General features: G+C 41.3%; 1 protein-coding gene across 1 annotated transcript in view; it reads left to right on the forward strand.

Annotated features, from left to right (window-relative positions):
* Positions 1 to 14,049, forward strand: part of Frem2 (FRAS1 related extracellular matrix 2) — a 155,091-nt gene that overhangs the window by 95,447 nt on the left and 45,595 nt on the right. The window lies entirely within an intron of this gene.

A 14,049-nucleotide genomic window follows, 5' to 3' on the forward strand; every position in this document is an offset into this window, starting at 1 on the left:
CTATTGGTCTGTCAAGTTAAAATATCCTAAAGGTTTTACTTAATAGTCAAGGAATTAGGTCAAATACAGAAGTTGGTGATAAATGAAAAGGGGACTAAAGGGCTGCAGGGATGGCTTAGCAGTTAAGGCATTTGCCTGCAAAGCCAAAGGACCCAGGTTCGATTCCCTAGGACCCACATTAGCCAGATGCACAAGGGGGCACACATGTCTGGAGTTCGTTTGCTGTGGATGGAGGCCCTGGCGTGTGCATTCTCTCTCTGTCTCTCTCCTTCTCTATCAAATAAATAAAAATAAAATATTTTTTAAAAGAAAAAAAGGGGACTAAAGATACTTCAAGATAATTTCAGCTTTCCACCTGCAGATTCTAACTCTCCACAATCATGAAGTTCTTGTCAGTCTGCAGAATTTTCAACATAGGCAATCTTTATCAGAGACCTTCCAACAACACCCTATCAAACAGTGACTGCGTACTCATGCATTTGTTCCCTGAAGTATATGCCGACCGTGGTTCATGTTCCAGATACTGTGCTAGGGTTACAGACACCAAGGATTTCCTCTGCTCTCGCTTCACATATTTGCTGGACTCCCTGCCAGGTAGTGAGCTTCAGTGCAAGACACGGAGTATAGAGTGGTATACATCAGACTGTTTATGGAGAAGTTGAACAAGGAGACAGACAGACCAAACTTGGTAAGCGATAAGGCCAGGCTTATTATTCAGAGCTTTCCAAGGGTTGTGAGACTTGGCCTTGAACTCCAGAAAGGCCAGCCTTACTATTCACAGAGGACTTAAAAGATTGAGTCATTCATATTGCAGCTGATAAATTGATGGGCGTTGTCACGTGTCCCTTAGACTGTGATGATCTCTCTATTGTAATGACATCCGCAATGTTTGGGGTAGCGCAGCCATAGTCCAGGTCAGGAGTCCCTGCCTCTAGACACATTCCTGTGAAAAGAAATAAGCTGCTTGAAAATTCTTTACTGGAGTGGGTTTTTTTTTGTTTTGTTTTGTTTTTAAGTGAGATTACAGACACTGAGAGAGGAAAGGGGCTTTCCGTTTTGAGGTTATAGGTCTGAAATGGATCTCAGTTTCAACCCCCCTGAGGGTGTTTCACAAACATTTTCTTTCATGGTCCCAGGAAGTGTGCCACAAAGCTGACCATGTCTGGTCAAAATGCCAACAAGGAGATCATTATGTTTATCCTTGTTTCTTCCTTTCTTTCTTTTTAGCATCACTGTTATTTGGAGGGGTAGCTTTTCAGGATTATGCCAGGAAAAAGTTCACAAAAAAAAAGTTTAAAAAAAAAACCAAAAATCATGCAAAGACAGAGCCGCAGAGTCCCCACAGTCCCATACTGCCAAACAATCCTGAAAGTAGGAGATAAACACGGAAGGAGATTCCGAGGTGCTGCTCTGTGCGGGTGAGCGAGCTCTCCATCTCTGTAAATCGGAGGTGCTCTCTCTCTAGACGACCCAACAGAATGGATAGAGGAACAGAGAGGTGCAGCTCCTTTTGGGGGTGGGGACGCTCCCTGTTCTCGTGACAACTCTAACGTGTGTGTCTCCACTGGATCAACAGTGTAAGGTTCTTTTTGGTGTTGGTAAACTTAACTAGTCATGTGCATTGGACCTGGTTCAATAGAGTTGGGGGACAATCAGCCATTAGCAGGAGAAGGCGCTTGATTAACTCTCTGAGGAGAGAGAAGTATTACCTTCCTCAAAACATTGCCTCCCTTGGCATTTCTAGATGAGAGAAGCTCAAAAGCCCTTGTGTTATAATTATGGGAAACCCAGAAAATTAATGGTAGAGGAAAACTTTTTCTTGTCTTCTTTTATTTTATGTATTTATATGTATTTGTTTTTACTTGTCCTAAAGAGATTCAGGTTCCATTCATTCGGGCATTTTCAAAAACCATCCCTTTTCGTTCCTTCTCACCTCTACACCTCTCCTTCTCTACCGCTCCTCATTTCTCATTCCTCCCCGGTATCCTTCCCTCCTTCTCTTGACTTGTCACGTGTGTGACATGCTGCGCCTGCTCCAGCTTAGAATCAGCTGTTGGTAGAGGGGGGAAGATAAACAGGTTCCTGTGGACACTGAGGCTATCTGAACACCACTCACCGTACTCAAGTAGCATTTGTTTCCCCGGGTGGCCATTACTGAGCTGACCGCTCCCAGGACTTGTCCCGCTCTGTGCCACCTGTCAAGGTGGTGACCCTCCAGACCTGCCATGACCACCTCACTGTTCACATGACAAGGTGTTTTGGTTTTGTTTTTCGCTGCATTATTTTATTTTTATTTATTCATTTGAGAGAGAGTGACAGGGTGCAGAATGGGCATGCCGGGGCCTCCAGCCACTGCAAGTGAACTGCAGATGCATTTGGCTTACATAAGTTCTGTGGAACTGAGCCTGGGTCCTTTGCCTTAACCACTAAGCTATATCTCCAGTCCCCCCTTTTTTTTTTATTTTCTAAGTTACATTATGAACAAATAGCTATAAATTAAATTAAAAAGCTAGTTGATTAAACAAAGTGTTAAAAGCCAGTATACTACAGAGAACATGTTGTCTGAATATGCGATCTCAGAGGAAAGTCCTAATGCTTACATTTTTGTCTTCTTGGTTTATGATTTTATTTTCTTGATTTTTGTTTTTGTTGTTGTTTTGTTTGAAGCAGGGTCTCTCACTGCAGCCCAGGCTTACCTGGAACTTACTCTGCAGCCTTATCTGACCTCAAACTCATAGTGAGCCTCCTATCTCAGCCTCCAGGTTGCTGAGTTTACCACACTGAGTGAGAATAGTTTTCTGACCTTGTAACAAAGCAACTATTTTCCTTGCAATAAGGAATGCAGGAAGTAACAATGGGTGGGTTGTATGAGTGTAAATGAAAAAATATAACTTGTCAACTAGTGCATATTGACATGAGAAGCCCAGATCCCTGACAAGGACAGAAGATTGTGGTAGACCAGAAAGAGACCTGATATCACATGAATTGTTGGCATTCGTATTTCAGTGCATAAATCCCAAACCCAAAGAGTCTCCTGCAGAATTATCAGGCTTCTCTCAATGACCTGGGGTGGGGGAGCAGCATCCGCAGCTCGAGGGAGAGGTGGTTTTTCCCACTGCCACATTAACTAGGAAGAAATACCAGAGTCAGCAGCTGCACACACTGGGAGAGCCATGGAAGGATTCTGACAAGAAATGAGGCATTCCTGCCGGCTAAGCTGGAGTTGCTCAGCTGTCTGTTCTACAACCCCTTCCTTGACTGCCAGCAGGCATGTTTCAAGTGTCACTGGGTAAGCACTCTGTGGTCAATGTGATTTATTTTTTCAGCATCAGTCACATCCTTTTATTCCTGAAACCTCACACAGATGGTGTTTGAACACATTATTAGTTGTGGTCTTTCTTCCTTCAGCTGTTGGATTCCCAAATAAATCCACCTCATGTCAGAGTCTGTTGATTTTGAAATGTTACAAAGTGTGTTTTAGTCAGGCTGGAGAGATGGCTTAGCGGTTAAGCGCTTGCCTGTGAAGCCTAAGGACCCCGGTTCGAGGCTCGGTTCCCCAGGTCCCACATTAGCCAGATGCACAAGGGGGCGCACGTGTCTGGAGTTTGTTTGCAGAGGCTGGAGGCCCTGGCGCGCCCATTCTCTCTCCCCCTATCTGTCTTTCTCTCTGTGTCTGTCGCTCTCAAATAAATAAATAAATAATTTTTTTTTTAAGTGTGTTTTAGTCAACAGGCATAAAAAGTGTTATGTGTGACTTCTGATTGGTCATTTCTGGAGCATGAGAATTAGCAAAGTAGAATCTCCTGCTCTTCCTCTACCTGATCTTCCCACCTCCCCCCTTTTGGTTTTTCAAGGTAGGGCCTTTGCTCTAGCCTACACTGACCTGGAACTCACCATGTAGACTCAAGGTGACCTCGAACTCACAGTGATCCTCCTACTTCTGCCTCCCAAGTGCTGAGATTAAAGGTGTGTGCCACCACACTCAGCTACCTGATCTTTTGACTGAGAAATGCATCTTCACAAGTTAAGGCTATAGATGCATGTCACTTATGTTTATTTTTCTTTAATTGCATAAAAGATTCCATTCGTCCTTTTATTTCCTTCAAGCTGCCTCTCCTTACACATCTTTAAAGAAAAGATTCTAAAAGTCTAACCATGTAGCCATGTTTATTTCCAGACATTTAACCATTTTCAAAAAATGACTACTTCATCAAAGTGTAAATTTTGCAATACTAGTGTGTCAGGCTGGAGTCCTAGTTGTACCATATGGTAGCTGTGTAACCTTGAACAAGTCACATCTAACGCCTCTAAGGTCAACTTACTTAGTTTGTAAGCAGCAGATAAAAATAATGGTCGTGTAAGGCTGTTGGAAATAATGGCATTGTAGCGTTGGAGAGATGGCTTAGCGGTTAAGCGCTTGCCTGTGAAGCCTAAGGACCCCGGTTCAAGGCTTGATTCCCCAGGATATAAGCCAGGTGCACAAGTTGGCGCATACATCTGGAGTTCGTTTACAGTGGTTGAGGCCCTGATATGCTCATTCTCTCCCTCTCATAAATAAATAAATAAAATATTTTTAAAAATAATAATGACAGGCTAGAGAGATGGCTTAGCGGTTAAGCGCTTGCCTGTGAAGCCTAAGGACCCCGGTTCGAGGCTCAGTTCCCCAGGTCCCACGTTAGCCAGATGCACAAGGGGGCGCATGCGTCTGGAGTTCGTTTGCAGAGGCTGGAAGCCCTGGCGCGCCCATTCTCTCTCTCTCCCTTTATCTGTCTTTCTCTCTGTGTCTGTCGCTCTCAAATAAATAAATAAATAAAAATACTTTTAAAAAATTTTAAAAATATAATAATAATAATGACATTGTAAAGCACTGATGTTTTTTATTAAAATATTTTATTTATTTATTTATGAGAGAAAGAGGCAAATACACAGAGAGAGGGATAGAGACACACAGAGAGAGAGAATGGTTATGCCAGGGCCTCTAGCACTGGAAAAAAACTCCAAACACACGCACCATCTTATGCATCTGGCTTACCTAGTTACTGGGGAATCAAACCTGGGTCCTTAAGCTTTGCAGACAAGTGCCTTAACCACTAAGCCATCTCTCCAGCCCCTGATGGCTTTTTGACAAAGGTCCTAGAGCTCTTGGTATGACCTGTAGGCGAAGACAGTCTATTAGAGCTGTTTCATCCCAGTGTGTTATTACTATGCACAGACTCTTCACACCAGCCTTCACGTTTCTCACTATAGTTCACAGATGAGGAGTACTTGGTCCCTACCTTTGGAGAGCTCTGTCCAGTGGGGAGATGGATGTGTGAGTGGGTCATTTGAACATAACATGGAAAGTGCCAAGTGAGTAGAAGGGGAAAGGGGTACTGGTTTGACAGCCATCAACTGATCATATGAAAGAATAGAGAGAGAGAAAGTTTTGGGTGGCTTAAGACTCCTAGATCATTTTGAAGGTCAATAACCACACCCTGTAAAACTGTGCATCAAGTAGATAAAGACACCAGGACCTCTGAAGAAGAAAATGTTTTAAAGATCATAACAGGAGAGGAGAGACTATCTGCCCTGTAATATTATTCTTAGGTCTAATATTTTGAGATTATAATTAAAGAAGACAGGTTATACCAGTGACTCCTTATCTAGTAATGACAGTTTCATTATAAAGTTTTTATACAAATACTAAACAGAAGTGCATTAATCTGGTCCTCTCCTTCCCTGAAGCCTCACCTCCCTTGTGAGACCACTTTAATTTAATGTGTGTCTTCCCATACATACATTGACCGGTACACACAGGGCTGCTTTTTCCATTTTGATTATAGTCAAATAATACTGCAACGAGGTGACAGCTAGTTCATATTCTAAAGGTAGACTCAATACTTCTTTTCTGCTCGTTAGCTTTGATTTTGAAATTTTGGATCTCTATAAATGGAGATAATAATAGTTCCTACCACAGAAATATTACTATCTACTGTTATAAAATTGGAAAAAATCAGACACTCTAAAAGTAAATGTTGTGTTATTATTACATGATCTTATAAATATTATGATAAAGTTACTTCATATTACAGTATACTGAAAACAGTTTTTTCATGAAATAATGCATAAACCCTGGTCAATATTTTAGTGACTATATAATATTTCTTGTTAAAAATATTTCATTGATTGATTGATTTGAGAGGGGGTCAGATAAAGAGAGAATGGGTATGCCAGGGCCTCAAGCCACTGCAAATAAATTCTAGATGCATGTACCATCTTGTGCATCTGGTTGTATGTAGCTGCTGAAGAATTGAACCTGGGTCCTTAGGCTTTGCAGACAAGTGCCTTAACCATTAAGCCATCTCTTCAGTTCCTATATAGTGTTTCATACCATGGCTATAACATATTTAACAGTCCCTATAGATTGGATATTGATCATTGTTTTCAGAAATCACACATATGTTATAATACATATTCTTTTTCATATAGGCAAAACATCATTCATCTGTTTTGTTATCTATCATCATCTAATCCTAGCATATTCACTTTTAAATATAGCTATATATATGTATATGTGTGTGTGTGTGCGAGCGTGAGCTTCTGACAAGTGCATGTCACCACGTCACATCCCTTCACAGGCAGCTTCTGATGAGATGAGCCTTGCCCAGAATGGAGTCAAATAATCATTTTCACTCACATAGGGAGAACTCAATTACTCATTCCTCACTTTAGATCTTGCACGAAAGAGAAAATTTATTACTAATAACAATGAAAAAAAATGTAGGCCATAGCATGTAAGCTGGCATCTAGAATGGTAGAGGAATGGAGGCATCAATATGAAAATACTCCTTTTAGCAGATTTTCCATTCGATGGTTAATTTTACTTACTTTGGAGGAAGTTCATTTCTTTCTTGATTAAACAAATTATGTCAGAGTCTGGAAACTAAAAGATACACATAGAACACACAGGTTCAAAAAGAAATTAATTTCCCCACATCAAAAATTTGGCAACTTTCCACGCAGGGGTTCACTTTCAAAAGGCACCTCTCCGTTTTTGTCTTTGCTTTTGTCTTGTAAAACAGACACAGTGTTGACTAAACATATTTTTATTAGTCTCCCCAAATAATTATGCTCATAACTGTAAATTGAATTCTGTCAACTCAGTGGAGATCTAAATAATGTTCTCATCTGTCTTCTTAACCACAGAGAATAACTGGGAACTTTCCTCCCCCTTCAATGAAGCACCCACAGGCGTGGATGGAGCATGTTAATAGGCAGATATTCTTAAGCACACCATTTTAAAGAAACACACCAAACAAGAGCATTCGGAAAGCTGAAAACAAAAGTAAGGGGGAGGGCTGCTCATTAGAGAAATCAGTCGGGGGGAAGTGACGGAGTGCCAGGCCTCCACGGTGACCGAGCTGGCCACTGCTCACTCCTCTATCACAGCACTGCCCCTTGGCTGTCATCCTGCACATGGGCTCAATGACCCGCTGAAGTTCTGTCTCGGAAGCACAGGCACATCCCGAACCTTCTATTCTGCCAGTGTTGCTGAGGACCTGGCCACCTCCACTGACACGCACTTGGATCTTTGAAGGGCTCCCCAGCTTCAAGATCAGTGCCCTCCCATCGGCCCCTTGTGCTCCCAGAGTTCTCTTTTTGCAGCCCAAGGTCTGTTCATGTCCTTTCAAGCTTGAAAATCAACAGGGACTCCCCTTTCCTTAGTTCTTAGTGTGGGGTGTACAAGCTCGCCCGGCCATGCTTGTGCCTTTACGTCCTCTCCCACCTTCTGTCCATACCCCCCAAAACCACTTTATCATCACCACAAGCTCCCCTCTTCCCTTGTCATTCCTCCTGTCCAGACCACTCAGTCTGCAAGACCCAGCTCACCATCTTTCTTCCCAAGGTTGCCATGGGCACCATGCTGCCCCCTCAGAGCCTCTGCCCTGCAGCCGGGTCACCTGTGTTCCCGCACCCCAGCCCTTACTCCAGCTGCTGAAGAGTGTGTGCGCATCAGACCCCTGCACACATGGAGCTCCCCCAAGACCCTTTAAAACCTTTGACCACCAGGAGTTTTGATTTTGAGCTGATTTGACAGGAGACCTCAGAGATGTGCATTTCAAATGCCCCTCAGCATCTTGCAATGCAGCAGAGCTGTGATCAGATTTGGCTAATAATTCCATAAAAAATGAGTCCTTAATAAATTCTAAGTTGTATCCCATAGAGATGAGTTAATTTGTGAGCCATCATCAGATTTTTCTTTTCCTCTTCCTTACCTATGGATGTAAAATAATACAGAAGTATAAAAAGCTTTAAAAAGTGTTCTTTTAAGTCTCTCTTAAAAGGCAGGAAGCAAGATTTGTTGAATAAAAAAAAAACAAAACCTCATGCAGGACTGAAGGGATGGCTTAGCATTTAAAGCGCTTGCCTGCAAAGCCAAAGGACCCACGTTTGATTCCCCAGCACCCATGTAAGCTAGATGCACAAGGTGGCGCATGTGTCTGAAGTGCAAGTGCAGCAGCTGGAAGCCCTGACAAGCCCATTCCCTCTCTCCCTTTGTCTGCCTCTCTTGCTGTCTCTCAAATAAATTTACATTTAAAAAAGAAAAGCATTCATGCCAAGCCTAGTGGTGCATGAATGTAACCCCACCACTCACTCAGCTGAGACAAAAGGGTGACAAGTTCAAGGCCTCCCTGGGCTACAGAGTGAGTTCAAGGCCATCTTGGAAAACTTAGGCCCCTGTTTGAAAATAAAAACGTGAAAGGAAGGCTGGGGATATTGCTTAGTGATAGAACATGCCTTGCTTTTGCCTAGCATATCCAAGGCCCCAAATTCTTAATCCCTAGTACAAAGGAAAAAAGCAAAACAAAAAGCACTCGTGGCGAAGCATGCCTATAACCTCAGCACTTGGGAAGCAGAGGCAAGAGGATGGCAAGTTTGAGGCCTGCATGGCTAGTTAGAGTCTCTGTCTCAAAACAAAAGCAAAGCCGGATATGGTGACTCTGCCTTTAATCCCAGCACAGGCAGAGGTAGGAGGACCACCATGAGTTCGAAGCTGCCCTGAGACTACATAGTGAATTCCAGGTCAGCCTGAGCTAGAGTGAGACCCTTCCTTGAAAAACCAAAGGAAGGAAAAAAAGAAAAGCAAGAACTGGGAATGTAGTTCGGAGTACTTGCCTAGCATGTACGAGGCCACAAGTTTGATTGCCTATAACACACACACACACACACAGCCTTATTGCATGTTACTGGTTGGTACAAATTTTGATGACATTTAAATTTCACTTTAAACTTATGTTGACCCTGAGAAAAGTTCAAATCAAAGTTCAGAGTGAAATTGCCTAGGTAATAGTATCTCTGATAACATTATCTTTCAAGAAAGGCTCCCCACTCGCTGTGTATTCTCAAGTGAAATTTTTGGAAGATTTAGTCATTATCAGCATTGTAAGCATGCGCTGGCTTTTCTTTATTCTTCTGGAGGAAATTATACCTGGCAAGATAAAGAAATGTCAAAACATGCCTTTACAATGATATATGATTTAAATTTTTCCCCTTTAAATATACATCTGAACTTCAGTTTTTCAAGAAGAATTTTGAAAATGTCTTTTGAAAATTAGATAGGTTGTTCTTAAGAATGTATGTTTACATATTTTAAGTATTTCTGGAAAGAAAATTGGGGAAAGACCCAAATTATTTGTTAATTTTTAAACATATTATTTTTGAGATGCAGGTCATATTTAGGGATTTTTTTTCTTTAATTGTTTTCAGTTGTGAAAAATAGCGTATGCTACCTGGGGGAAACAAAGACTAAATGTGTATCAAAGAAATGTGTGAGAGAAATATTTAGCAAAGGATGCAGAATGTCTTCATAATCTCTTCACGCAGAAGTAGTTAAGCAGTTCAACATCCATGCTATTTAGTTTTGTGGGCATCAATATTACTCACATATGCCTTAATAAAATAGAATCATCATATTCCTATCATTCAATGATTACTATTTTTAAAAAGTTTTCATCACAGAAAACTGTAAAAACAGTACAGCAAAGTATGCCTTCTAGAGATTGAGTAAGCAGTGAGCTATCAGAGTCGGAAACTCAGAAGAAAGATGGGAGTTGGAAACAATTTGAAGAAGCTCTTTTGTAATATTGTCAGCAGTAAGCCCAAAGACAGCAGGGAAGCTGTGATTCCATTCACCTTTAAGCAAACTTGTTAGTTAGATCCACAGAGCTTATTTAACTGATGGTCTACGCATGTATGAGTCAATAAGATTTGGCTCCAGATAGTAATTACTCTTGGCACATGTTCTTTCATCTCAGGAGACACAGTGAAATTGTAAACATCAATCCAGACACCAGAGTAAATAAATAAATAAAAAGTTCACTTTCTCCCCATGGGAACAAAATTTGAATTATTTCCCCTTGTCCTCATTGCAGAGGCATAAGCCATGTAGCTTGACAAGCCTTTTCTTTTCCACATTTGCAGGGAACAAATGCAATTCTACCTGTGTTGGTTGAAATGAAAATGTCTCCAGCCTTGAATGCCTTATTAATGTTCTCTGCAGTCCGTATCTTAAGCTTTGCCCTTGAGTGAGAGTAGATTCTGACTCCTTTAAGAATCTCACACACACACTCAGTGCACCATTTGGAAACCTCCTTGGAGAGACTCACACACCATTTGGATATAAGGCTTATCTGTCCTGTGCAGGGAGAATAAACATGGACTCTCGTGTGAGAGAGATGAATCATGAAGAATGGCTGGTTTTATAGGGTTCTATGGGTGGAGGAGACTTCAGAGTTCAAGCCTTTACTTGATCAATCATCTGCCATGAAATAATAACTGCACTGACTGTTTTCTTCATTAAGTCTGCAAACTTAAATATAGTTCAAGGTACAGTGTGTAGTGAAGAGCTGAACTAGGGAATTAAAGAGTTTTTTTTTTTTTTTAATTTGCTCTAGGCTTTTATAGAAGTATTTCTGTGACTAATCTATAAAGATTTTTAGCTTAGTTAATGCTTAAAAGAAATAAAGAGCTAAAGAGATAGCTTATCAGCTAAGGCACTTGCCTGTGAAACCTAAGGACTCAGGTCCAATTCCCCAGTACCCACATAAGACAGATGCACAAGGTGGCACATGTGTCTGGAGTTTCTTTGCAGTGGCTGGAGGCCTGGGCATGCCCATTCTCTCTCTTATCTGCCTCTCATTCTCTCTCTCTCTCTCTCTCAAATAAATAAATAAAATATTTTTAAAAGAATTCAAGTATCAGGGTACATTTTGTATATGTACAGAGGTTATCAATAAGTTAAAAACACACAAAATAAAATAAAGTAAAGCAAGTGCTTAACGGGGAAATGTAGCTAACCAAACTGATGGATAAAAATCTTTCCTACAAATGATAATGATTTGCTAGAACAAGAACAATTTTCTAAATTTTGCATAGCATTCACCTGTCAACAGTCTTCACCCATTTGTTCATTCCTTCCTTTTGCTTCTGGTGTAACCATTAAAATGTTCCCGGAGCACCTTGGTTTGTTTCTTGACTGATGCCTATAACTTCCTGAATTATAGCTCATTAATATATAGAAGGTTTTGTCCCAACAATAATAATTACAAACCATGTTCAAATTTTAGAGATTATGGAGGAAAACTGTAGTATACTCACAAGCATTTTCAGTTCTCACTCATGTGTGCTGAAAGGATGTAAAGTTGGACTGTCTACTCATTCCTTTTTCTTTGTGAAGCAAGAAACCAGGCAGCTTTAGTTTAGGGATTTTCTTTTCTTTTTTGCAGTTGTTTGTTTTTGTATTATAGAAAATATGGAATTGTTTTGATCACTCAAACTTTAACTCCAATGGTTGCAGTTGATGATTTGACTGATTTTCTCATCATTCTCAGTAAATGAAGGAAAGGGAAATAAATCATGTAAATAACTTAAATTCACCAGTCATTAAAAGCCTCACTTTGCAGAACTGGTGAGTTCTCTCTCTTAATTCCTATTAGCTGCTACATTAAAATAGAAGGATTTAGTATTAAAACCCTGTTTCCTTCAGCTGAAACTAGCAATGTGTCATGTAGTAGGTAATATGCTAATATTGCTTGCATCATTTATATAACAGCATTCAGGACATTTTTTACATGTGCTCTCTCACACACATATACGTGCGTATAAAGTACACATTTCTGTACATAGTAATTATGAGTAATCTTCAATCTGAATGTCAAGTAAAAAGGCTTTCTGTTACAGGCAGGTAGGTGACCAAAGCCTTTTAGCAGGCAAAGCCAGTGTGGCTGGTGGTCAGAATAGGTGTTTTCAGATCTCTGACTTCACCTCTGCCCCTCCTCCATGTGTGAGAAATGTAAGGAATGCATCAGTTTGCAGTCCAGATCTGCCTGTCTGAGGGCACAAGACAACAGCTCTGTCTGTGCACACGCTGCTGTGTCCCAGTGCTGTCCAAGTTGGAAGGAGAGATGGGAGGTGGACTGTTCTGTAGGCAGATTTATTACCTCTGAACCAAAATATGCTAACATCATTTCCAAGATTAGTTTCATATTATTAAGAGGTCAGAGGAGCTAGGTGCTTTCAACCATGTCCACCTGATGAAGGCACAAAGAAAACAGATGGTTCCAATTTCATTTTTTTTTTTCAGGGTAGGGTCTTTCTCTAGCTCAGGCTGACCTGGAATTCACTCTTTAGTCTCAGGGTGGCCTCGAACTTATGCTGATCCTCCTACCTCTGCCTCCTGAGTACTGGGATTAAAGGCGTGCGGCACCACGCCTGGCCATGGTTCCAATTTTGATGAAAATAATTTGAGGCAGGAAAATAAAGAAGTCGTCCTCTGAGCAGGGCACAAAGAATACCTCTGGCTTTCCTAATGGCTTGGTTCTGGTTTTGGTGCTGAGCGTGGAGCTCAGAGCCCTGTGCGTGCCGGGCATGTGCTCAACCACAAAACTGCTAGGGGCCCGGGGGGGGGGGGGGGGGGCAGCTCAGTCCAGCTCTCTAAACCATGGTGTCTCTTTATCAATGCTAAGAAGCCATGATGTGAGCCAATATGCTCTCAGATCAACTCCTTGTGAATCTTGTCAAAGCAGAGGCAAAGAAACCACTAGACTGTTACCCGCCAAAGGCTATTCACCTTACAGCTGCGCACGCAATTAAGGAAACTTTACTGATAATCATTCACAAAATTAACCCACAGTGAGGGGAGGTTTGTGATTTCCTGTCAGGCTATCTGCATTCCAAACTAGTTTTTCGATGTGCTTCGTTTTCCTTAGCATTCTAAGTGCTGCACCTGTATCACAAAGTAAACTGTTGGTCACGAGCAGAATCCGACGGGAAACAATGATTAGATTAATTTACACTCATCACCAACATTGGAGGAAACTGAATCCCCAAAGCATGCATCCTAGTTTAGTGACCTGCCACACTATTTGCATTCGTGAGGACAGGCACTAACTTCTTGGTATGAAATTACTTAGTGAAACATCAGTTATTGTAGAGGATCTCCCAAACTTCACAGTAACCAGCAATCAGACTCTAGTCTCCCGAAAGTCTTAGGGACTGATCATTTTCCTTTTTTTTTTTTTTTTTTTTTTTTGTTTGTTTTGTTTTTTGTGTTTCAAGGTATGGTCTCACTCTAGCCTAGGCTGATCTGGAATTCACTATGTAGTCTCAGAGTGGCCTTGAATTCATGGCGATCCTCCTACCTCGGCCTCCCGAATGCTGGGATTAAAGGTGTGCACCACCATGCTCGGCAGGACTAATGATTTTCTTATTCTTCATCTAGTTATACCAGCAGCATCTAATCCTAGTGGTTAAAATGAACCTAAGGACTGGAGAGATGGTTTAGTGGTTAAAGCGGTTGCCTGAAAAGCCAAATACCCAGGTTCTAGTCCCCAGGATCCACAAAAGGCAGATGCACAGGGTGGTGCATGTGTCTGGAGTTCATTTACAGCAGCTGAAGGCCCTGGATGGCTAGTTTCTCTCTCTCTCTCTCTCTCTCTCTCTCTCTCTCTCTCAAATAAATAAGTACATAATATATTTTTAATGAACTCAAATACCATTGATTAAACCCAA

The sequence above is a fragment of the Jaculus jaculus genome, chromosome 7, assembly GCF_020740685.1.
Source record: "Jaculus jaculus isolate mJacJac1 chromosome 7, mJacJac1.mat.Y.cur, whole genome shotgun sequence".
In the NCBI taxonomy this organism is placed as follows: Eukaryota; Metazoa; Chordata; class Mammalia; order Rodentia; family Dipodidae; genus Jaculus; species Jaculus jaculus.